Source organism: Schistocerca americana, chromosome 1 (genome assembly GCF_021461395.2).
Source record: "Schistocerca americana isolate TAMUIC-IGC-003095 chromosome 1, iqSchAmer2.1, whole genome shotgun sequence".
Classification (NCBI taxonomy): domain Eukaryota; kingdom Metazoa; phylum Arthropoda; class Insecta; order Orthoptera; family Acrididae; genus Schistocerca; species Schistocerca americana.
In genome coordinates, this window is record NC_060119.1 from 225,623,994 (window position 1) to 225,650,724 (window position 26,731).

A 26,731-nucleotide genomic window follows, 5' to 3' on the forward strand; every position below is an offset into this window, starting at 1 on the left:
CATCTGAGGTCATCAGTCCCCTAGAACTTAGAACTACTTAAACCTAACTAACCTAAGGACATCACACACATCCATGCCCGAGGCAGGATTCGAACCTGCGACCGTAGCGGTCGCGCGGTTCCAGACTGAAGCGCCTAGAACCGCTCGGCCACTCCGGCCGGCGCAAACCGCTCACTCTAAATGTTTTTGTCGTTGGTGAAAACATGAGAGGCTCACCGGTAAAATGATTTACTGCGTCAAGGCGCTCACAGGCGTAACTATGACACAGCAATTGATAAACTCGAAACCTGAAGGCGCGGCTTTGTTCAGTACATATTGAGGGGCCCAAATTGTTAGCAGAAACCCACGGTACCACCTCAGCCGTCCCTAGCCTCGTAAAATCGAATGGTTCTTTTGAAAATAAAAACTTTTTACTGTTATTTGTAAGTTAAAAATCAGTCTAGTCTAAGTTTCTATTTTTAATCACGTAGACGATATACTGTTTGAAATAGGATCATTTTTTATGCTCTTGTATATGCTCAGACGGTCTAATTACAAATACTTAATAGCTACAGTCGGTATACTAAGCAAGCAATAAACTAAACCAAGAAGCAATTTGGAAAGGGAATTAAAAGTTGATGAGGAAAAAATAAAAACTTTAAGGTTTGCCAATGACAATTTCATCCCATTAGAGACGGCTAAGGATTTGGCAGTCTAATTAAATAGATAGTTTCTTGAAAAGAGATTATAAGATGAATGTCAACAAAAGAAAAGTAAGGCTAATGGAGCGTAATCAAATTGATCTAGGCGATGCTGAGGGAATTTGATTAGCGAATGAGACACCATCGGTAGTAAATAGCTTTTGTTATTTGGGCAGCAAAATAGCGGATGATGTCCGAAGCAGAGAGGACTGTACCCCAGACTGGCAACAGCAAGAAAAACTTTTCTGAAATACAATAATTTGTTAGCATCTACTTTACTGTTTGAAAGTCGAAGCTAGGCGTATTTGTAAGGTGTTTGGCTTTATACGGAAATTAATCTTGGACGACAAGCAGTTCATACAAGAAGAGATTAGGGGCTTTTGTAATGTGTTGCTATAGAGAATGCTGAAGATTACACGGGTAGGTCAAATAACATATGAGGTACGAACTGAATAGGGGAAAAAATAAACTTAAGCACAACTTGACCAGAAGAAGGGGTCAGTTGATAGGTCACATCATGAGATATCAAGGAATCGTCAGTTTGGTAATGGAGAGTGTGTGGGGAGGGTGGAGGTTAAAATTTTAGAGGGGTGCCAAGGCTTGAATACAGCAATCAGATGCAAATGGATGCAGGTCGCAATTCAGAGTGAAGAGGGTTGCCAGGATGGTCGAGAATAGAGAGCAGCATCAAACTAGTTCCGAAGACCACCACCACCACCACCACCACCACCACCACAGCAACAACAAGAACACTGCTTCTGAAAGAGATTTTACTGCGTTTTATTTTTCATGACGAATTATATCTTGGGCAAATACAGTCAGAGCATTTACAGTAATTGGACAACTTTTCGCGTCCATTTGAAAGGAAATCGTACTCTCTCTGGTAGACAACGTGCCTTTGCTACAATCCACTGGGTTTGGAACTGACTCCGTACAGTATAATGCAGGACTGCACCTCCACTTAATTTCCTACACATCTGTACTTTCATGTGTATTTGTTCTGATGCAAAGAATTTCTACAAACAGTAATTTTTCCATATATATGAAGATAGCAACTGTTGTCGAAAGAACAGGTACCAATGATGACCGTGCATCTTCTCTAGAATAAATGATAATTTAAACCCTCAGCTGCCGACAGGTGTTGCTGATATACCTCGATGGAGACAGCTGAAAATGTGTGCCCCGATCAGGACTCGAACCCGGGATCTCCTGCTTACATGGCAGACGCTCTATCCATCTGAGCCACCGAGGACACAGATAAACAACGCGACTGCAGGGACTTGTCCCTTGCACGCTTCCCGTGAGACCCAGATTCCCAACTGTCCACAATCTACATACATAACGTACCTAACAGATATTTGCCCATCCACTCAGTACTCGCACACACTAAGGTAACGATTCCCGTAGGAGTTCGGGCAACCTGTGCGCAATCGCACAGACGAAGGTCAATGGGTGGGTAGCCTTTAACTATATATATGAAGATAGTAACTGTTCTCGAAAGAACAGATACCAATTTTTCCATCTTAATTAGTAATCTCCTAGTTTTATACGTACACAGCAATCAATATTGTAAACTGTTATCTCGCTGAGGCAGCTGTCTATGATGGTCTCGCTATTTCCTGAGCAGGGTATGTACTCCCCTATACCACGACAGCGCACTGCGAGCGCGCAGATGCCAATCACAAAGTGTTAGCCCGCCCTCGCAGACCCGGAAGACTAAAGGAGCGGCTGTGAAAGTCAGCGGGTCACGATCCTTTTGGGGCCAATTCGCCAGTGAGCCGCGTCGGCTGAACTTTCACTGTCGACGAGGAAGCAAGCGTACGGCACCGGCGAACGGGGCTACCGCTTCGCCAGAACAAAAACCGGGTCCGTTATAAAAACCTCAACGGCTCTTTTATTCTCGCAGAACTTGGTCACTCGATTGAAATTTCCACGAGAAGACGCCAACACTAAAAATATCAGGCGCTACGTGCCACGCGTTTACTTCGCCGAAACGCAACTCCGGGAAAAAGAAAACAACCGCAAACAACATATAAGCAAAAACTGAAGCATTCTGAAGAGCACTGGAGCATTTCGTCTGTATTGTCCATTGCGAGAACACAGCAATCGCCCCGTAAATGGAGGAGGTAAGATTTACGCTGAAAATATTGCAAATTTTATACTTCTCCTTTGATTCAAGCTGCACAGTAGTTGTACGAATTTCATAAGTTTATTGCCATGTGTAGCTTCTTTATTCCTGGTACGGCAATTACGAATGTTATACTACGTGAGGCTTACACGAGGAAACAATATTTCGACGACAGTTTGATGCTGTGCACAACAAATAAATTCATTTTCGGAAACCTGACATTTTGTCGTGAAGATTGTGATTGACTTTTTATCACATAAAATTGATTACATCGCTAACTGATGAGCCCACCACCGGCGATCACCAGAACGACTGAGAGCATCTCAGAGTTTCACCAAGCATTGTTTGATGACTGCTACTGCTTTCAATCGGCCAGATGATGGCCAATAGTTGGTTACCGGTTAACGATGTAAAACATTATCTATGATTGTCTCAAAGAGATATTTCGTGTACAGCTAAAGAATGGTTGTTAGTTTATTTCTCCTGGTCATTGTTTACAAAATAAAGAAACGAATTAACAACTTTACGAGACAAGGTAGAGCCCCAAAATCTGGATAAGTCACTATACTCAAACTGATCAGATGACACACTAAATTCCCGATTTGTAAGAGGGTCACTCCAAAAGAAATGCACACTATTTTTGTTAAAATACAGTTTTCATTCTGCATGTGTGAAAGTTTTACAGTGTGTAGATACATCCTTCCCGCTTGTTTTCAAACTTAGTACAACCTGTTCCCGTGAGTGGCGCCGTCACAGCATGTCTTCAAGATGGCTGCTACACTTGACGTTCGTTAGAAGCAACGTGCTGTCATAGAATTCCTGTGCTGTGAAAACGAGACCGTGGGAAACATCGACAAGAGGTTGAAAAAGGTGTAGAGAGATGCTGCTGTCTATCGCAGTACAGTTAGTCGGTGGGCAAGCAGGTTACGTGATGAAAGCGGGCACGGCAATATTGAGTATTGTCCTCGCAGCGGCGGGCCTCGTACTGCACACACTCGAGACAATGTGCAGCGAGTTAACGAATTGGTGACTGCTGGCAGGCGCATCAAAGTGAACGAGTTGTCACGCTACGTTGGAATAGGGGAAGGAAGTGTTTGCAGAATACTGAAAGTGTTGGCGTTAAAAAAGGTTTGTGCCAGGTGGGTTCCCAGGATGCTGACAGTGGCTCACAAAGAAACAAGAAAAACGGTTGCAGCGAACTTTTGGAACAGTACGAGGATGGTGGAGATGAATTTCTTGGAAGACTTGTGACAGGTGATGAAACATGGCCCCATCATTTTTCACCAGAGACGAAGAGCCAATCAATGGAGTGGCATCATGCAAATTCACCCAAGAAAAAAAATAATTCAAAACCACACCTTCTGCTGGAAAAGCTATGGCTACGATGTTTTTCGATTACGAAAGACTCTTGCTTGTGGACATCATGCCAAGTAGACCACCATAAATTCTGATGCATATGTGACGACATTGAAGAAAAGAAATTTCAAGCTCGAGTCGTGTTCGACCCACAACGGCAGAAACAGGATGTTTTGCTGTTGCACGACAATGCATGGCCACATGTCAGTCAAAAAACCATGGAAGCGGTCACAAAACTCGTAAGGACAACACTGAAACACCCGCCTTACAGTACTGACCTGGCTCCATGGGACTATCATTTCTTTGGGAAACTGAAAGACTCTTCGTGGAACAAGGTTTGAAAATGACGACTCCCTTGTGCACGCTGCCAAACAGTGACTCCAACAGGTTGGCCCAGAATTTTTGCGGGTATACAGGCGCTGGTTCCAGCTTGCGTACGGCAGTTGAGAGGGGTGGAAATTATGTAGAGAAATGAAAATATTGGTCCTAAAGGACGTATCTACACACTATAAAACTTTCAAAGATGTAGAATAAAAGATGAATTTAAAAAAAAGTGTGCATTTTTTTTGAGTGACCGTCGTATATAGATGTGCAATGGTATGCTGTGTACGACTGTAGCGGGGAATCCAAATAGACGGACGAGTCACCTAAAACTATATCGCATCCCTTCAGTGTGAGAGATTGCGAAAATGTTGCAGGGAGACAATTGAAAACAAGGTTAAATAAAAGCGGAGCAGTGACTGCAGATCTGATAACTCCAAACTGTACGCCACCTCACCTTCTCCCTTTATCTGCCGTATTCTGGCGATGAAACTTTTCTCTTGCTGGATTCAAATGTTGACTCCCGGGACGGATCCATTTGCGGTGTGGCAACGTTGGTTTAGGGAGGGGGGGGGGGGGGGCGGTGTAATAAGATTTCTTACAGTTTACAGAATTTTACGTGTGTCTTAAAATCTCACCGTCTCACTTGTGATTAATGCTGCGACGACTACCACCGAAGCGTTAACCATTCGTCGAGCTCAGCGGAAAATTGTGTAGACAACGGCTGACCTAATTTAACTACTACTTTCACAACGCCACGCAGTACGAGAAAAACTCTGGAGGCCCAATGACCTAGCACCTGCCACAGGAAAGGACGAAATGACCGCCTTCCCGGAAACGACATGCAACTTCCACGAACAGCGCGTAATCACTGAATCGTCGCACAGCACTCTTGCGCCAAATCTACTGGTACTCAGGAGGGCTGTTGACCTTAATAATTTACTACACTTTAATAGAAAGTTCCAGCAATGTATTTTTTCTACTTCCCCGCAAAGGCAGTGTCGTATTTGGGAGGTTTTTCTGTACTGCATGAGAACCTACCAAAGTAGCACAAAGATACCTGTAATGTATCTATCAGTTAAGAGCCACACGAAGTTTGATACAACGCTTCCATTGAACTGTTACTGAGGGCATGAAAGGATAACCAGAAAAGGGTGAGGATGGGGAAGTGAACGAGTGGAGTTTTCCATGGGTATAAGAAACAAGTGTAATTTGTTGGTCATTTCATCGCCGACAGTGGACCTAATAATCTCTCCTCAAACTCTTGTGTACTATCTATTATTAAGTATCATTCGTAAAAGAATGGTATGAATGTCAGACGGGGTGGAGGGGGGCGGGGGCATTCTGCAGCATATCCGTCCCACACGGCACTCTCCATTTCTCCAGCAGTTCTCCCCCTGGCGTTGGCAACGCTGCAGTGTGCTCTTCATACATGGGTATATTTTCCTTGAACACTCGATAAACTTGGAAAATTCTCGCCATCACTTGTTAACGTAACACTGGACGTCATTGCTCTATATCGCTCGTAGCGCAGGCTCCGATGGACAATTAGCCTCTATGACAAGAAGACCCTAAATGTTCCAAACGCACAATGGTGTGCACCCAAGTCAGATGAGGAAAATGAAGCTGTTGTCTGATGCGTCACGTGGTATAATGCCTTTTACAGAGTAGTCCCGAATATCCAGCTGAAAACCCGACTCCCCATTAAACCTTATCAGGATAGGTAAAAATCCCAATCATACACAAATGGAGAATATTCACTATAATACTTTCCATCGTGGGTTTGAAAGTGAGTGTCATTCATGTAGAAGTTACTCAAGTTTAAAATTCTGTATTTAGTTTTAGTAAGAGAGCTCAGTTGGCAAACCTGAGTCGACAACCATTCTTTTCGTGTAGAGAGTCACAAGTCGACAATAACAGTACTTAATCGTTCTCTGCAAGAACAACTAAGTGGTGTTGAGTAGTTTCCCTCCTCTTTGACATCCTCGATCCTCAGTATATGACGATCGTGTCAAATCATTCAAAATATAATGGGCCGTTTACTTACAGTGTGGCTTAGACTATCTTGACAAAGGATTCGACTTTGAAGAGAGCATGTATAAAGCTTCCAAACCATCTTCATTAACAGGCAAACAGTGCTCAATTCCAGGAGCGGCTTCTCGATGTGCACTTCGTGTAGGCGTCGATTTGATGTTCGAAGAATGTGTGCGATCAAACACCTTTCACAAAGAAGAGAACTTTTTTAACCTGAAGTCTGATAAGTGGATAAAAGTTTTTCGTCGTTATGAAAACTATGAAAACCTGTTCAAAGTTGTGTCTTCTGTTTGTTATACCTAATTCCAGTGCTGCTCTAGAAAGAATTTTCACCCTAATGTGGAACATTTGGCTTGTTGACAGAAATCTTTTGTCAATGGCTACATTAGAAGCTGACATGAATTACGGTACACATTTATGTGCCTGCAGTTTCATCGTTTTTTTTTGTTTTTTTTTTCGACGGGGAAGAAGGGAAGGTCTTACTAAGAAGGGGCGAAAGCATCAACAAGGTACAATGCAGTGTTTTATTGTATCGTATTTTGAATTTTAGGCCTTTGTGTGTTCTGTCTAGGTTTCGTGGCCCTGTGTGTGTTCTGTTTAGGTTTCGTAAAACATCTCTATTTTGTTCAACTCTTGTTGGGCTCTCACTACCGTCCATCGTCCCGACACACTTTCTTATGTGCAGCATCATCAACTAGAATAACCAGGACCCGGATTTTAATGACTAATCATATTTTCTCCTGAACTTTATGGTGAATTTTACAACAGTCTATGCACGTATCCAGGTGCTTATAAACTTATGCTCGCTTTTTTTTTAAGTATAGGTCATATTTCGGCCACCTTTGGTCAAAATGCATATATTTACCGTATATTTAAGAACAGCAGAATACAAACATGATAATGTTGCTCGCATGATAATGTTAGGTAATATTGTCACAAATAAATACAGTTACTACGAAGCTTTATTTATCAGGACTATAGTAGACAATCAGATAACACACTAGTCGATTCGCTGACGTAAGACATCGTTGCGAGGAGTCGACAAAACACTCACGAGGCCAGAAAAAGGCGATGCCTACGTAATAAACATCGCACATGTGGTCACGCTAATCTCTCAGGCAATTAGCGATCGACTGCTGCGATCTGCGCAACAGGTAACGGATTGTTGCAATCCGTGGGTCCTATTTGGAGACCTCTAATAGTTGATAGCAAGTAACATTTAAATACTACCAAATATATAGTTCTTCGTACAATTCTGAATCGTTATCTTTAATGTGACGCCAAATCCTTATTCTCCCAGTGTTCATCAATCACGCTCAGCAAATCGTTTTCGTGACACAAAGCAGAAGTATTAAAATATGCGCCAGTACCTTCTCAGGCAGTCTTGCTTTGCCGCTAATGTATTTACCCGCACTGAACTGCAGCAGCTGCGTCGCATTACACGCAGCTGAGGACAGTAAAACTGTTCGGAGCTGGGTTGCGCTGCGATAAGAGCCCGCGTAATGATAAAAACGTGGAGGATGGCTTAAAAGGTCGTATAAGTCATCCTGACGCTATCGGGCGGGCAGCACGAAGACAAGGGCGATGCCTACTGACTACAGCCACTGAACTCATGTCCTGTCAGTCAATTAACTATTGCAGAAACTAAATCATCATGATAAAACTACAGTCCATGCGATTTGCGAAATGATCTGTGATGATGATTACTGTGTACACGACGGTAACCAAATCACAGTTCGCCTGATTATGATGTAACGCAATGTATTACATATGTTCTTGAGCCAGTTATACTCTTCTCCGTTTGGAGCTGCTATTTTCGAGGTCTGTTCTCAGCGAATTTGGACTTTCAGCCGCTGGATGGCCTTCCAGTGGCCTTGCGGGCTTAACCGAAGCCGGGAACTCAGCAGAGTTCGCAATCTGTGTTTGAATGATGAAATTCCCAACCTGCGTCCTTTCCGTATTTTAACAATCTGTTTTCAGCATGTGCGGATCGAGAACGAAATACCAAACCAGAACTGCTAAACCAGTTTTATAAGCTGCTTAAAGATCTTTTCTAAAACAGTACGTGTAATAAACTGACCGATATTACGTAACTATTACGTGTGACTGCACCACGTTGGATAGCACAAACCTTCACGATTTAATTTTCTAAGTTTCCAAGAAGCTCTCATTTTTACACTGTGAATTATCTTTATTTCTTCTGTCCAACTTGTTCACAGTCTAACATTCACAGTTGCGACACTCACGGCTAAGAAAATTGTTACCGTCTGTAATAGCTGACACGACACTAGTGACCCTGGTTGCGAGGTCAACAGCAGGATTTTTTCATTAATTATTTTTCTATTTAGTTAACAAAATCGTTATTTCATTTTTGTGTTCCAGGCATTAGTAAGTGATTAAAAGACGTGAATGCTCCACAAATATAAAAACAGCCGAATTTCACTAATTCAGTGACATTAGCTACAACTTATTCACGAAGAAATACTTTCGAGTGTATAATGGCAGCTTAATCCGCTGAGAGCAAGATAATATAAATACATGCATGAGCAGCATATGTATCTGTTGTCTGTTCTCGTTAGGATAGGCACTTTCCTTGACACGTAATTTTACGGAGTCTAATAACTTACTCATTCTTACACTTCAGTCGACTTTCTAATACACGAATGTTTTGTAAACGTAATTTATTTTGCTTCAAAAGCGCATATGTTTAAAATTCTTGCCGCTTGTAGTTCAGTTGTAGCAATATTGAAAAATTGTTTTTTTCTGTGTCGAGTAACATTTTTATTGCTTTTGAAGTTTAATTATCACGTCTGTGTGGTTTTCCCTTCAGCTTAAGTTGTATCTGCTTCTATAGTGCATTCACTGATTTGATTGGGAATCTTGTGGAGAAAACTTTGCCCTGTAACGTACATTTTCATATCTCCCAGGGTGCTAAGGTGGCGTAATTATCTATTTATAGCCGATACTGAAGGCAATACAAACGCTCCCTATCGTAAAACGTATGTTGCAAATCAATCAAAACGATACTATTCCCAATCATCCTATAGTAGCTTTCTGTCCTCTTGGAGCGCTTCTGTCGGAGTGTAACAGAAATTATTAGGAATGTGACTGTGTGGGAGACACTGTGGTTTTGTTCCAGTTTTCTTCGCTGTTTCTACCTCCGAATACAACTCCCATCTCCCAGTTTTTTGTCTTTACATCATTCTGTCTGAAACTACAGAGCAATATGCCTAGATCTTTTTCGACTTGTCGAATCCAGTCCTTCCGTGTATGCTACAATTTTGTCAAGTTAATCCTGTTGCTAGGAGCCTGTGGATGGATCCACAAAGTTTTAATATCATTTTTCTTTGTCGGGCGCCGGTTGTGATCACTATGGATTAGCACAGAAGAGGCGTATAAACAACCAGTAACCCACTGCACTGTGTCTACAGAAATCGGCTGCATGTTTTTCAGTTCACCCAGTTGTCTAGAAAAATCTATTTTTCACTTTTTAACAACCGAGCTCATGAATGGAGAATTCAACTGGAAATAATACTTGTCCAAATTGGCTTCCGATTTCGTAGTCTTTAGAAGATATGGGTATTCCGTTCCGTTGGACCATTTACTGCGTTTGATAACATCTGTGTCGTTGAAATTTAAATATGAGGGAAGGAGCGGGGGAATAAACGGACTGCGTAATACCTAAGTACACGTTAGTCACTGGTATTTACGTTCCAAGCGAATGATGAAGGAAGGAAGCAAATAATAAGAGAGGTTTAGCGTCCACTGTCGACGATAACCTCATCGGAGTCAGCAAGATCTCGAATTGGAAGATTACGGAGCTGGAAATCGCCCATTCCTTTTCTAGGGAATCATCCCGGCATTCACTTTACGCGATTTGGCGGAATCACGGGAAAACTAAATCAGGATGGGCGGTTGCAGATTTGAACCACCGCTCTCCCGGATACAATAGGCCAATGTCTCACAGGAATGAAAAAAAGCATTTTGTGAACTTGAAACGTAGCATGGCACATAAATGTGTGTGTGTCTCTCAATACAGTGCGCTCAAGTCCCTCAATAGATGTTATTCATTACTGACAGAATTTAACAATTTAAAGTGTTGTCATAAACTAGTCATTAAGAGATATTATCCTATGATAGAGGCTTAACGCAGTAAGTCAACTATGAAAGTTAAGTCTTTAGCCAGTGTAATTACGACACGCAAAATATACAGATTATATTCATCCAGTAAGTGAAAACGAGAGCGACTTCGAAAAGGCCTTATATATAATTTCAAAACTTTTCTAAACTACTACCCACAGCCGCCCTCCTCCCACAAATTAATGATATGCAGTTTATCGCTTACTAAATGTTCGCTGTTCACTTGATAAATCTTCAGTATCAAGCATTACGTATTAACTTAATAAAATGGTTCAAATGGCTCTGAGCACTATGCGACTTAACTTCTGAGGTCATCAGTCGCCTAGAACTTAGAACTAATTAAACCTAACTAACCTAAGGACATTACACACATCCATGCCCGAGGCAGGATTCGAACCTGCGACCTTAGCGGTCGCTCGGCTCCAGACTGTAGCGCCTAGAACCGCACGGCCACTCCGGCCGGCATTAACTTAATATTTATTGACTACTAATTCTATTCGTCACCCATTTTGCAGACAGTATCCACACGTGCCTCTGAATATAGGATGGTTGCCCAGAAAGTAACGCAGTGCATTTTTTTTCCTCAGCCGAAAACAATGCTACGAATGCGAAGCGTTACGTGTGTATTATTTGAAGTCTCCTGAGCGAGCGCCTCAAGTTTCCGTCACTTCCGACAGACAGCGTAGCTGCAGGACAGTTTCAAGTTGGCGTTTGTAGATGATGTGCGTTACAAGCAACGTGCCGTCATCTAATCTCTCATTGCAGAGGAAAAAACTGTGGGGAATATTCACAAACCCTTGCGCATAGTCTATGGAGCATCTGCTGTCTACAGAAGTACAGTTAGTCGCAACGCACGAAGGGAGAGGTCATCAGAAGGCGGTTCGGTGGAGCTCCACGATTTGCAGAGGTCGGGAAGACCAACCACGGCTGTCACATCTGAACTAGCCCCCAAGGACTTCCACTTGTTTCGGTCGTTAAAGGATGCCACTCGCGGAAGACATTTTGAGAACGATGAGGTGGTGATTCACACACTGAAGCACTGGCTCTGCCACCAGGTTCAAATGGCTCTGAGCACTATGCGACTTAACTTCTGAGGTCATCAGTCGCCTAGAACTTAGAACTAATTAAACCTAACTAACCTAAGGACATCACACACATCCATGCTCGAGGCAGGATTCGAACCTGCGACCGTAGCGGTCGCGCGGTTCCAGACTGTAGCGCCTAGAACCGCTCGGCCACTCCGACCGGCCTTCTCCCACCAGGACAAGGATTGATACCGACAGAGCATGCATACCCTTGATACGCGCTGGAGGAAGGTCACAGAACGGGATGGAGATTATGTGGAAAAGTAGGGTGTGTAGATAATACACCATTTCTTCGTCTGTAATTCTCATTATGTTCAATAAGGAATTGTTGAAGAAAAAAATGCGGTGCATTACTTTCTGGGCAACCCTCGTACATGACAGAAGAGTAGACGTGGGAGGGGAGGGAAGGGGTATGGTTACTTTTGCAATCATTGTTGGACAGCAAAAAGGATTTTCAAGCCGGAGTCTCATTAAACCGGTGGATGAAGCCCCAATTACTCCCGCGATCAATGCTCCGCGCTGAGCAGCACTGCAGCGATCGTACGCGCCACACACCGAACGCTGAAGCACGTGCGTTAATTGCCGTGTTCCGGTTAGGCAACATCCTGCGTCAGTGCACGCGCTTCGGAGGCTGGTTGCTGCGGCACTGGCAGAACGCACGCCGTGTCAGGCGTATTTGCGCCACACAAAACTGATCGACGACCATATCACAGAGCAACTCACTTTAAGGACTAAAATGTCAGTACTGACACGCTACCGCCGTAAAGAGGCCATGCACACCAAAGTGTGACAATGCAGGGTTGTTATGGATTATATAGTACATTGAATATTTGCCCAGTTCTTCAGTCGCGTGTGTTTTTTCGTAACAAGTTGCTTGATGAAGTTGTAAGGTGGCTTTAATTTCGCACGTTACAAGATCTCATCCACATACTTTGCCGTGATCTACAAACACAATTCGGTATCATGGGACAGGTTGTAAATCGTATGTATGAATATATGAAGGAGACTGACATTGCCACGTACGTCTTGTAAATAATTGGTAACGCTTATTGCATGAAAGGTGACGGATTGGCTTTATTATAAAAATGGTGTAATGAATGATTGTCTATACTAGCAGAGGTCGGAACGCCAGTGGAGATGAAACGGCAGGCAGAACTCAAGCTCTGGGTGGAAGGCCCGCACTGATGTTGGGTGCTGCTTAAATACAGGAAGTAGCTGACAGACGTCGTGGCACCTGAGCTTTGGAGCACAATAGGGTGACGGCCGGCCGCTATTGTAGGGGCCGGAAGGATAACAAGATAATACTTCCGAACGCTGAAAATCTTGGACGCAGGTGAGAGGAATGAAGAAGCGGCACCTCGGAAACAACGCAGGCTGGGTTATCTCCAAGGATTTTGACTCAGAAGCGTACCATTGTACGAGTATAGGTTTTTCCTCGCAAACTTTCCACGCTGGACGACAAAAGACTAAACGATGGTTGGTCGGCGTTCGGAAGTATCTGTAGAGAGGGAGAATATTCCGTGGTTTCGGGAATATGATTCGTTTTCGGAATTACGACGGTGGGGAGCCAGCGCTGGAGAGACGAGGTTTTCCATTGTGAGCGCCCGTGTGTGAAGGCCGCTCGATATCAGCTTTTGTTGGTACCGACGGACTTGTCTTTGCTCTCAGTAGAGTTTATAATTAGAACAGTTAGGAACTGTACTGTTGCGAACCTACACGGTTCTGGACTTCACCTCCGGGTTGGAAGTCGTCGTTGAGTACGCAGCGTTCAGTAATTGAGAGCACTTTCTCTGTCTATACTTACGTTGAGACGTTATTTGAACTCCGTCCTTGTGGTTGGGAGTCCGCGTTTCTCGTCTGTAGAACACAGAGAGCAGAAGACAGTATTAGAATATATTAGTCAGAGGACCGCCTTTTGCCATCCTAGTGTTTGAAAGAGTATTTGTGGCTGGAGTTCTTCCATCGTCGCAGACGAGTACGAGAACCATCACTACGACGCACCAGGCGCAGTACATACGATGATACAGCAAATTGCTTCGGCTTATTAGGGCTATAAAAGCTAAACAGCTGTGGTCACTTTAATTTATTTCGACTGAGGTTCCACACATTGAAAATAGTGTCTTCTAGTGTTTGGTACGTAGATAATGTCACTCATTCCGTGTTATTTAAATTAGACCGTGCAGTCATAATAAGGGGTAGAGATGGACAATTGATCAGTAATTTTATTTAGGAAATGTAAACTTCGTAATATAAAGGTTTTTTATCTACAATAAACATATAAGCAGGAACAACGTTTATCATTTAGTAGGTTTAGTTGCCTTCATCATGCACTTATGTTTAGATTGTAATTTATAGAATTAAGAGACCCTAAGATCTGCTTCAGGGGGTAGTCAGATTGGGCCAAAACTTCATTTTAGCGTTTATTATTTTGCGTTGCGCACATTCATTTTACACCCGCCTGGAGTAGCATCTTGGAAAGTAACTGACAATAGTTTACGATACTCCAGTTCCATGTTTTAGTAAAGGAAACTCCGCTCACGGATTAGGCCTCAGGCCTTTTCTGATTGGCCGAATGCTACATACAAGGCTGTGCGAGGCGCCTTCTACGAGCGTTGAATATGTAGTCAACATGTCGCCAATGGCTCTGGCCGTTATTTCCAGTAAATGATTCCTAATGATGCTGCTGCTTTTTTATTCAAGCAGCTCCTCATTTCTTTTGCCTCACAACGGCTGAGTGAACAGCGTACCAGGCCCCTCTAACTTAGAAAAAAAAATCTGAATATGCACCGGGAACTGAACCTAGGTCTTTCCGCGCCGATGGCAGAGACGCTAACCATTCGCTTACGGAGACAGGTTTCAGTATTTCTCAAAATTATAATTATCCGCAATTTGGCACTTTCTTGCGAATAGTGTCATACACTATATGGCAGTACGTCTTAAATGACACCATTGTACAGTAGAGTTTCCAACTTTTTTACGTGGGGCAGTTTAGTAAAACCAAGGACAGGGATTCGTCGGATACTTCAGTGACTTTAATGGCCAAATGAGAATGTGGAAAGCGCCAAATCACACCATCTTTCCGATTATGCGATATATACGTACGAATGACACAAAGCATTGTTCACAATACACCGTACTCAGCACGAATAACTAGTGAGGGACTTCCCACAGAGCAGCCTCTTTCTCAAACTGCGAAATGTCGGGGAGAAACGCCCGAGAAATATGTGTGTGGAGAGTAAACCTCCAGGCGACATTTTTCTTCTGACAGCATGAAAAACGAGACGCGCGTTGCGCAACGAATCAGTTATAACAGACCCATTGTCTGCTATGTTATCTTGCACTTTACAATCCTCTCTCGCTACAGAAGATAAGGGGCAGCTGACGTATGAGAACGACGTAGAAGTAAATAATACTAGCTCTTGGAGAGACTGAAGATGCGATAGAAGCAGACATCTAGTACGACAGCGAAGATGGCAAGCAAAGTACGGGAGGTAGGGGAGAGAAGAAGTGACTGACGAAGAACCCAGACTCTCACATTAAAATCGCGTCACTACTTCACGTCAGAAATTTAAAAAAAAATAAGCCGCAACAAAGAAGAATGTCGCCGCAACTTGGTAAGCTGGTTAGCCAAAACATTATGATCACCGACGTAACACTTTTAAGACTAGCCACTTAGACGAATGTCGGGCCTAGAAAACCGGCCATTTATATCATTTAAAGCGTTACAGGCACATATGTAATTGACATAGCTTCAAGAGTAATACACACTACGAGAAAGGCCAACCCACCAGATTAATTTTTCATATTTACTTTAGTTCTTTGATAGATTACAAATTTTAAAACAATGATGATAGAAATTGTAATTATCCTTCCACATAAAAAAAAAAAAGTGTGAGGTAAGTTACTGTGCAATTTCTTCCTCTTAAGACTCTAAACTTGTCGCTCTGACAGAAAAAGTGACGTATTTACAATTTACAGCAGAAATACAGCAGATAGCGAAACCTAACGAACACATGCACAATATTACGTCAACGCGATCCACTGCCTCAACTATTCGCCACAGCAGCTGTGATGTTCGCTAACATTTCTCCCGAAATAATTCTAAACATTCATAACAGAAAGCAGCACCTGTCCATACATTGTCCTCATACGAAATGAGTCAATTTTTCGAGTGACAGGTTGCGAAAGCGTCAAGAAAATCGCGGTCCAAGCTACAATCGGTTGCGGGCTTTGAACACAGCTTTGTGGCCCCAGCTATGCTCCGGCTTGATCGCCTAAGTGTTAATAGCGTGCTGTTCTACCTTCGCTATTCTAGTCACGCAATTCCCGTAAACTAGAGGACTGTAGTTTGCGGGCGCGGATCTGGCCCAGTAGCTTCCCACATGAGTTCAGCTCAAGCGAATTTGATGGCCAAAAAAGGAACATAAGTTCACTATAATACTCCTGACGCGGCTGTAAGCGCGATTCTGGATTTCTGATACAAAACAGTTATTCTGCTGTAAGGTGCCATCACATTCAGGGACATCAAGCACTGTAATGATGTTCACGTAGTCCACAGTTAGGGTGCCTTCTATTATTATCATATGTCCCACGGATGTCCTCCACAGCATAATAACGCCCCCCATCGGCCTCCATCAGTGGCGTGGTGCATGTTTGGAACCGGAAATGGCCATCGACGTAGTGCAACAAGAAATGTTATCAGGCCATGAGACAAGTTTCCATTGATTACGGTCTAACCATGACGAGTCTGTGCCTACGATGGCATTGGGTTAATATGAAATCCCGTAGGTGTCGTCTGCTGCGGAGCTCCATGTTCAACTATGTGCACTGAATGATGCGCCCGAAACGTTTGTGCCTGCACCAGCAACGTGCTTTCTCATCACATCTGTCACAGATCGTCGCCTATCCTACTTTACAACGCGTACAAGCCTCCAACATCCACATTCTGTAGTGAAGCGACGACGTCCAACACCTTGTTGCCTACTCGTGGTTTGTTTCCACCGTCCTCCTACCACTTTCCATAGATACAACAGTAGCAGGCAAACAACCCACCACTTCACCCTCAGAGATGCTTGTTCCCAGGCGCCGGGCGAGAGTAATCTACCCTCTGTCGAAGTCACTAATGTCAGCATGTCCTCCCCCCACCCCCACCCATTTGCGCCTCGTATCGTCTCTAGAATTACTCACATTCATCTCTGCTCCGCTTACGTATTTTCCTTACCGTGAACGTTCCCTGCAACGCCGCCGGGCAGCACCCAGTATAGCGGTGGGCAGTGGTCCCAATGTTTTGGCTAACAAGCATATTTCACTGGCAAATAGCAAGGCTGAGATGAAAGTTAAGATAAAACATAAAACCACAACTACGACCTGAATTAAATTCATTGGAATGTAATTAGAGAAATAAACTATATGCAGTCCATGCAATGTAAGGACAAGCCTATGAAATACGTAAAGAAAACCTGAGCCTATAATGCAGTGAACGTGTCATGACAAAATGATTATCTGTTTTAGATCGGAACTCATATAAGCAGCAGATCGTTGTTGATGGGCTGGGCACGATTTAACACCGGTGTAAAGCGAAAGAGTAAAATCAGTCAACGAAGAAACCTATCTCATTGTAGCTTAGCTAAGCTTGCAAACGTACGTACACACGAAGCGTTGCCACTAACAGCATATTCTTGTATCTTTATGGTTACTCCATTTGTCGAATTGGAAACAGGTCCACGCACCACGTCAGCGCTACTTCTAATTTACTGTATTGAATATTAAAACTATAAACGTAACACCTCACTCCCACTGTCAGAAATTTACGCTGTAAAGCACTTACCATTCGGTACATAATTCAGGCAACAGCGTGCAGTTGCAATGGCGATGTATACTACGAAACTGTCATTTTGCAGCTACTTTAAGGATATTTGCACAGACGTTCCGTACGAAAATACACAACCTTCATTTTCTAATACATCAATCGTTCTCTTCACACATGCATGAATTTACGGGGAACCGTTCTTAACAAATGCAAAGAATGTCATCATGATTCTGTGTTGGAATGTAACACGTATCAGTTGTATCACCTTCCCATCCCGTTTATTCACAGTAGCGAGTAAGATGTAGCACACAGATACAAGTAACCACACAGTACACAAGATAAGTGACGTCATCGTATTGTGCCAGATAAGCTGATGCTAGCAATCAACATCTTGGTCAATGGATGCACGTCATATATGGTCACGACAGGAGATTAAGGACCACGATCGTGAATGCTCCGACAGAGAACCCTATTTCTCGAGACCAAATTACAAAAAACAGTAAAGGAACTTTTCTATAAGTTAGTTTTTCTAATAGTTTAGTACGAATACGAAACTTCTTGCTAAATGTTAGTTAAAGTTACACTGCTCATATCTCAGAAATTAATTCTCTCTCGGTCGGCGCGTGATTTCTCTCGGTATGAGGGAGAACTTTCCATAAGAGGTCACTGTTTATAGCTATACAAGAAACACATGAAATGCATTCGCAATTGCGAATACGGGCAACCGTCAGCTGTATTATGGAATGACGACAGTGAAAATTTGTGCCTGACCAGGGCTCGAACCCGGACTTCCAGCTTTGCGTGAGCGGTCGCCTCAACCGATTTTGCTATCCGTGCACGAATCACGGCCAAACGCGAACTTCCACATGTCATCGTTCCTTAGTCACAACCTGTACTCGTTCACACTGTGTAATTCCCGTACAAGGGGAGGGTATTTTCACTGAAAGTCGCTGCGTGGTATCGGCGGATGACTACAATATTGCAGTGCCTGTTCCGTTGTACGGGAATTACTAATTTGCACGAGTGCAGGTTGAAACGCATTAACGACGACACATCGATGGTAGGCAATGAAAACCTCGTAACTCTACCTGTCCTTGAAAACGTCGTAATTTCTGAAACTCAATTATCAAAGAGATTTGAAAGTGCATGGATTTCTCTAGTTTGTCGATAACTAGTCTTCTACTATATAGTTACGGATGTCGCAACTTTATCTGTATTACTTTGTATTATTTTTAAGAATCCGTTTTTGCTTCTCTGTAAAATTTAACAAAGTGACGTTACGAAGTTTTCATTGCCTACCATCTATGGGGTTGTTTGGGTCCGGCCGAGCCGTGTACAGACAACCAAGGCGGGGAATAGGGGATCGAGTCCCGGTCCGGCACAAATTTTCATCGTCGCCAAGCTGTTAAACAATGATGTTTGCCCGTATTCGAGCCTGCAAATACATTTAATGTACAGGGTGTCCGAAAAGACTTTCCCTGATTACATAAATTGATAACTCGGACTAGAAGTAAGATACAAATATGAAACTTGTGTCGAATTGTTTACAACTATCAAAGTTTTTTTTCTGTTTTAGGTTCGCAGTACGTAAGTAGTGGATGAGGTGCAGTGCCCAAGAAGCCATGTTAACCAGTCAGGAGGAGGCGCAGTGTGTCCTGTGGTACCATGAGACACGATCACCAACCACAGTGCAGAGACACTTCCAGACAACATTTGGAAGGAATCCTCCTAATGTCAAGAGCATTAAAGCCTGGTATGAGAAGTTTAACAACACAGGATCGGTTGCTGACCTTCCGAGGTCTGGTCGAACCTCAGCAGACATGGTGGAAGCTGTAAGGCAGTCTTTTCTGCGAAATCGAAGAAATCGGTGCGCAAGGCCTCACGTGAATTACAGATGCCAAAAAGCTCTCTCCATGACATTTTACACAAACATTTATTGTTTCGTGCATACAAAGTGCAAATCGTTCAGGCCTTGTTGTCCAATGACAGTACACGTCGACGACTTTGCGGTCGGAATCTATCACGTATTGAGGACAATGATGGTTATCTCAGACGAATTGCATTTTCCGACGAAGCGACCATTTTTATCAGTGGAGTAGTGAATCGCCATAATGCGCGCATTTGGGGTTCACAACCGCCTGGCGAGGTCATTGAGTGCACCAGAGGCAGTCCAAAGGTGAATGTTTGGTGCGCACTATCACACGATCGAATTATCGGGCCATTCTTCTTCACTGAGGCTACCATCACATCTGCAGTGTATCTGGACATGTTGCAACTGTATGCTGTTCCTCAGCTGAATCAGTATCACCCCGATGTCTTGTTTCAGCAAGACGGTGCACCGCCTCATTGGGGTTTGGACGTCCGTGCCTATTTCGATATGACCTTTCTTGGCCGATGGATTGGTCGTGATGGGCCAACGGTTTGGCCTCCACGCTCTCCTGACATAATCCCAGTAGACTTCTTTTTATGGGGTTATGTCAAGGACGAGGTCTACCGAACCCTTCGGCAACGGATAACCACAGTCGTTGAATCGATCCCTCCAGTGATGTTGGCTAATGTGTGGACGGAAACTGAATATCGCCTAGATGTGCTACGAAGGGTGCTCATGTGGAAGTTTACTGATGTGTGAAAAAAACTGATAGTTTGTAAACAATTAGACACCAGTTTCATATTGGTATCTTACTTCTAGCCTGAGTTCTCAATTTATGTAATCAGGGAAAGACTTTTCGGACGCCCTGTATTTCATAACGGCTGTAGTCGCAACCGTGCCTGTTCCTTCCGACATGATTGTATGTCCGAGGGAACACTGCATCTTACGTCTTAACAACACAGGCACTGTAATGTATTTATAGGTATAGCTTGAAGATATTTTACAATGAAAAACGGAGTAATTCAAAGTTTACACCATTGCCTTTTGTCGCGTATATCGTCAATAAAAAAAAAAATTCCCTCCGGACGGATGATAGTGTCCAACCTTGGCTTAGATAATAAAGAAAGCATGCATTTTAACTTATGACCGCTTAAGAACAGCTCAAAACCACACATGGTGATGGAATGGAGGCGGATCCGGTACATGCTGTTTCCTGTCGTCAACGTTCCAAAAGTGCTGATTAGAAACCAGGTTACATGGCTTCATGAGCAAGGGAACGGCACACTTCAGAAAGAATAGTGTGGTGCAACGTGTTTCTGAACGTCCACGTCTCTGGTGGGGCGCTGTAGCCTAACTAACGCCTGCGCATCATCTGCCAACTAGTGTAGCAACAGGAGAGACATTAAGACATCGCCACTAATCTGAATCGAGCGGTCATTTTCCACACACTCTTGCTCCCCCTCCTATCTCAACTGGGCTTTTTCTATGCTACGAGCATTAAATGTGTGTGTTACTGAATACATGCAAATCTCTGTGCGCTGATGTGAGGTTAGCTGATTTATTTGTACCACATAACAAGATGAGGAATGCACACTATATTCAAGAGCAACTCGATCAAGCCTTACTGACGCAGAGAATTTCTGCAGCACAAAGACTAGGATGGTCGCAAATGAATTTGGGTCCAATTCATTCAGAGTGCTTGTTCCCGATTCACTGATACATCTCTAAATTGCATATGAACACATACCTGCAGATGTAGTATACAAATAACAGCACAGCTGTGGTCTACAGCCAAAACAATATTGTATTTAGTACATAATAAATAATGTCCTTCAAAATGATGGAACAATATGTGACTGGAATTCCCTCTCAGTGTAATAATGAGCTATGATGAGAACGAAATTAAACGCCTTCGATACAAGTTTCTTACATACTACCATTTCATTTCAGAGATCAGAATGAAAGATACTTGCCTGTTGTTTTGCACTGCTGCGAAGTAAAACAGGGAAAATAATTACATTAACAGTGAATTTCCTCGAGTAAAAAGAGACCAATTACTATTCAAGTACTGTCTGTTGTGAAGCTTTACCTACAGTTTGTTCGAACCTGTTCCAACAAGTGGAATATAGCTGTTCTGTTTGTTGACAGATGGCGTTTATCGACTTAAGGTGTCCAAGAACCATCTTATCTTATTTACAGCACCTATTTATAAAATCATTCTGAAGAATATGTTTTCACTAAGTGCAGGCAAAGCGAGTTTATTTCATTTCAAATGCCTTTGGGCAACGGCCCGCATAACCAAAACCAAGAGGTAAAATTAAATTATTATTTATTTGTTAGACACGAACATAGCGATTTTTTAAAATTTATATTTGTGCACTTCAGATTCATGAATTTAGACACCGAAAATTGTACCACTTAAAGTAAAGCTTGTTAGACAGTATAAACTAACGAATTAAAGAACCAACATGAAGGGAAGTAAAAATTTACGAGTATCATTAACGATCCCTTTTACTAAAAAGGCGACCGTACAAACTTCTCATCGATTTGATTCACATTTAAAAGGGCGTGTAGGGCACGAATAGCACTTCAACATGTGTAAACCGGAAGACGTAATTCTCAATCGTTTTCGAGGAAAGAGTGTTTGAAATTTTCAGGCTTGCTTACATATTTTGTATAGCCTCCGATATTCAAGGTTTCCGCATCCAAGCGAGCAAACACCAGGTCAATGTTTTTTCATTGCCACGTAATTCTAATTCATTACTCCCGTGCAAATTATCAGTACCTAATCATTCATTTGTTATTTTTCTAGCCTTTAGCCTGGAAGACAAAAAGTGAGACGTAACAACTGTTTTCTCTTAAGGAGTTTGGAAATAAAGAACTATAAACGAGAACTTTCAATCAAATCGGTGTAGTGATTTTATTCCTATTATTGTACCTACATTTGTGACAAGTGTAATGTGTTACTAGTGGAGCAATACACGAATCAGAGTGATACTGATCGTAGAAATATGGAAAATAATTTGACTCTGACATACAGTTTATGTAACGAACACGAATTTTTGGTGGTATCTTGTTTTTTTTTAATGTGTTCACTGCAAAACACACTTTGTTTACATTCGTAAACGGTTACTAGTCGTCAAACAATTTGGTGGTGTGCCACGCCTGTCTAAGCATATCACCGAATATTGGTGCAGATAGCTGTAAAAGAAATTAGTACCGGCAGCGAGATTCGTTCCCATGACCACGTGGTTGTTTTACTCGCTTGGCTGCGGCCTCCTCTAACGTTAGCAGTCCTATAAAGTATGTCAGTACGCCTAAAATTTTCAAATTTTTTTTTCTCGAAAACCGTTGAAAGTTTGCGTATTCTTCTTGACATAGAGTCCTAGTCATGCCCAAGACATCCTATTAATAGGAACCAAATCGGTGAGAGGATGTTCATACGGTACCCTTGTAAGAGTACTGTGTCTACAAATGCATTTTACAGTTCGGACAGTTCAAAGAAATTAACTACAATAGAAGTAACCAGCAATTCTGAGTTCTTCACATAGTATTTTCCTCCTTTGATTTTTACACTTTACACAATCCAATAACAAATGCAAGTCATCTTCAAGTGTACGGTAATTGCAATTTAGACAGGGTATTATCTTTCACAGGTATTTCGTTACAGAGCTTAACAAGGAAACGGCGTTCCCCCTCACCATGTAATAGAAAAAGCAATTTCTGAAGGTAACAGGTAAACATTTTTTCTTTTGAGATGATTATGAAGGGAAAAAAAAACCACTCCGTCTTCAGGCCACGAGTGGCCTACCGAGACCATCCGACCGCCGTGTCATCCTCAGAGGAGGATGCGGATAGGTGGGGCGTGGGGTCAGCACACCGCTCTCCCGATCGTAATGATGGTATTCTTGACCGAAGCAGCTACTATTCGGTCGAGTAGCTCCTCAACTGGCATCACGAGGCTGAGTGCACCCGCTACAGCCTTCGTTTCTCGTCAATCAGTAGAGGAATAATTGCTATAAATGTCTAACAGATTGAATTCTATGCTATTTCTGTCAGTAACAGTCACAGCATTTGTCAGTGCTATCTCTCATATCAAACCTAGCACATTTCAGTGGTTTAGACCAGTACTGACGTGCCTACAAACTTCTGTTGCCTTTTGCACTGATTCTCTGGCAGTTCAGATTTTCCGCTACACACATGTCTCAGAATAATGTCTCATTGTGACTCGAGACAATGGCAGAGAATATCAGCGGCGGGGAGCGACGGGGGCGGCGTAACAGGTGCGCAGCGTCCCCACAGGCCGCGGCGCCGGCGTCGGCGTCGCCTTGTGACGCCAGGTGTGTCTCCTCCCCTCCCCCCCCCCCCTTCCCATCCCCTGCGCCGGTGTAGCGGCGCGGCTGCTGACTCATGTTTATTTTCTACGGCCAGAGGTCGATGTTGCCAGCGCGGCCAGCAGGTGTTGCCACCACTGGGAAATCGACTGCCAGCCGTGTGTAAGGAAGGCACGAGTGAAACGACACGGGTGGTCGCACAGCCTCGAATACCGCAGTCCTCAGCCAATGGCCTATTCACGCATAACAGCCAAGCGCTAACCTGTTAGCCATGTTCAGCCGGCGCACGTGTGCAGCTGCCACCTGGAAGATGTCAAAGACCGGCAACCGCGCTCGTTGTGTGTGTGTGTGTGTGTGTGTGTGTGTGTGTGTGTGTGTGGTGGGGGGAGGCGGGGCCTTTCTCCAGTGGTTCGTTAAAAAGTAATAATATAATTACCTGTGAAACGAACTCAAGAGACACTTCATTAACCATGTTTTCTCAGAAGAAAAGGTCATTGTTTTCGTTAACGACAGATTTTTTTTAAGCCAAAATTTTTTATACACGATGAAGTCGAACTCCACTAACAAAACTGCGAAAGTCGTTCAGTGATATTTTAGTGAGTATTCTGCCACAACAGACCTGTTATATGCAGTCACCAAACGTGCTACACAAAACACAACGACTACTGCGACAACTCAGAGAGCTCTAACAGTACCGTGTTTTGGTTGCCGTAGCTGCATTCAGTGCCCAAACACGAGGTGCATGTAGGCCAACTCTTCATCCGGAAACCTGTCCATATTACTGTGTACCACTATTAAATTACAACTAGCACTGCCGGTAAAACGAGCCAGGGACAGACAGAAGCAGTACTGGAAACGCTAGCTTAACGGCGCAGAATCAAGTGGGCATCACTATTGTCAACAGCAAGTAGCGTGAGTGAATGGAACAAGTTTATTTCCAAAAACGACGCTTAGCGTACTCTGTCGACAGCTGTACTATTGTTCAGATATTTTCTGTGCAGTACAGTTACGAACATAAATGTGGTAAGAAATCAAATGAAATGCAATTACTCTACCGAGCCACTGGAGACAAGCCTTTTACACTAAAATGCTCTGAAAATATTTCTGATAAACTACAGATATTTTGGCAGTGAAATTCGGGTACAAGCTGTAGATGTGTGGTTTTAAGAAGCAAACAAACCGGAACAGAGCGCATGTCACGTTGTTTGGGAGGAACGAATGACAGAACACAATTACCTGCACTTTGGAAAAATGCAAAGTTCAACAACTGCACGGATGTTCTACTGACTGCACGGAATCAAATGTATTGCCATTACGATGGAGCTCCTCAGCATTGCTGCCGTACGTACTGGGTAACATACGAAACGCCCTCTTTGTAATCTGTAGATCGGTTCTGTAGTATCGCTACCTGATGATTAAAATCTGAGGAAGTTACGCCGATATTTATTTTTGAAGTTACGTAAAGAGGGAAGTGTACAGAATAAACGTTGACATCCTAGATGCATGGTAAAGTCAAAAGTGCAAAGAAGCTTATGATGGGCACGATTTAAAAGAACTGAACTGTTGCTGTCTGAACGATTTGTTTCCAAAGATTCAACAATTAAAATTAAACCTCAAAATAAAACTCTTTCGTAATAATAAACTTTTTCAAGGATTTATCTCGATAGCCTACCGAAATAGAGTACAAAGCATATACGTCCCTGAATACCGAGTTTAAGCATGCATCACAGGCTATTTCCATGATAAACATTGCGTTCAATGAGTCTTACACACACACACACACACACACACACACACACACACACACACACACATACTAAAAAATAAAAAACATGTTTATATGCTGACCATTTGCGCCGCGTCGAAGAATAACGTTTTTCGCTGCCTGTAGTGAATTCGATAATCTTTGGTTGGTTAAAAGCGAACAGTCGTTTAAATAGACCCATACATGCGTATGAACTCAGAACGAAGTTCTGACTTGAAAGAAAGATTCTTAAGAACCTGGAGATTTGAACTGTGAAAATGTATGCTAGCTTTATTGTAAGTTGCTCACTACATAATTTAAATACGGACATTACCAGCTGATGAATTGTAGCTTACGGTTACACATGGGCAGGTGTCCCAGGAACACTTACCTGAAACAAAAAGAAAACATTAATTAGTAATGAGTGGTGAGAGAGGCTATCAAAGTAATAATCTTAATCCACACACGATCAATACGGAATTTTAACATTTCATAACTACGTCCGAACAGGCCTCGGAAGGCCCGAGAGTGCCGCTCTCCCTGCTTTTTGTCAGTTTACGTGACCGGAACCGCTACTTCTCAATCAAGTAGCTCCTCAATTGGCCTCAAGAGGGCGAGTCCACTCCGATTGCCAACAGCACTCGGCAGACCCGGAGGTGCTTCTGTTAGCCAAGCCCCGACAGTGCTTAACTTCACTAATCTGATGGAAACTGGTTTTATCACTACGGCAGGGCGTTGGCATTAACGTTTCAAACTGTGCTAAATTTCCTTTTTATCAAAGTTCGACATCACGTTTCATTCTAGCTGCACTTTACTACACAAAAAAGCTGATATACCGTCAGGCGGAAAAAGCTCTCAGTCGAAGAATGATTCAAATGAGCAGAATTTATGAGCAAAGTTTTAAAATAAGAAATATTGAAACAAAGATACTCTAGAGAGTTAAGCTTTCACGTAAATATGTTATAAATGCCGCAGCATCATAGGCTATGCCACAGAAGCGAGAAAACTGAGGATAAGGAATTATCGGGTACTAAAAAAAATCGCATGACTAAATGCTTTTGTTTATATAAAAAGGAAAATCTGCTACAAACGTATTATTTTCGATTTTAACATCAAGAACGCCACTTCCATTTTTTCTGAATGTTATTTCATCATATCATTCATTACAGGTGGTGAAGATGATGTAAACCAACCGACGCACAACACTTAATACTCGCACTACTTTTACAT

At 42.9% G+C, this 26,731-nt stretch overlaps 1 protein-coding gene across 8 annotated transcripts in view; it reads right to left on the bottom strand.

Moving 5' to 3' along the window:
- Positions 1–26,731, bottom strand: part of LOC124615282 (protein hu-li tai shao) — a 444,989-nt gene that overhangs the window by 191,365 nt on the left and 226,893 nt on the right. The window contains exon 1 of one of the 8 annotated variants that reach the window (XM_047143250.1): positions 13,549–13,568. The exons of the other annotated variants lie outside the window; for them this stretch is intronic. The gene's annotated coding sequence lies outside the window, so the exon portion shown is untranslated. Of the gene's footprint in view, positions 1–13,548; positions 13,569–26,731 lie in introns of those variants that run through there. 8 annotated transcript variants of the gene reach the window in all.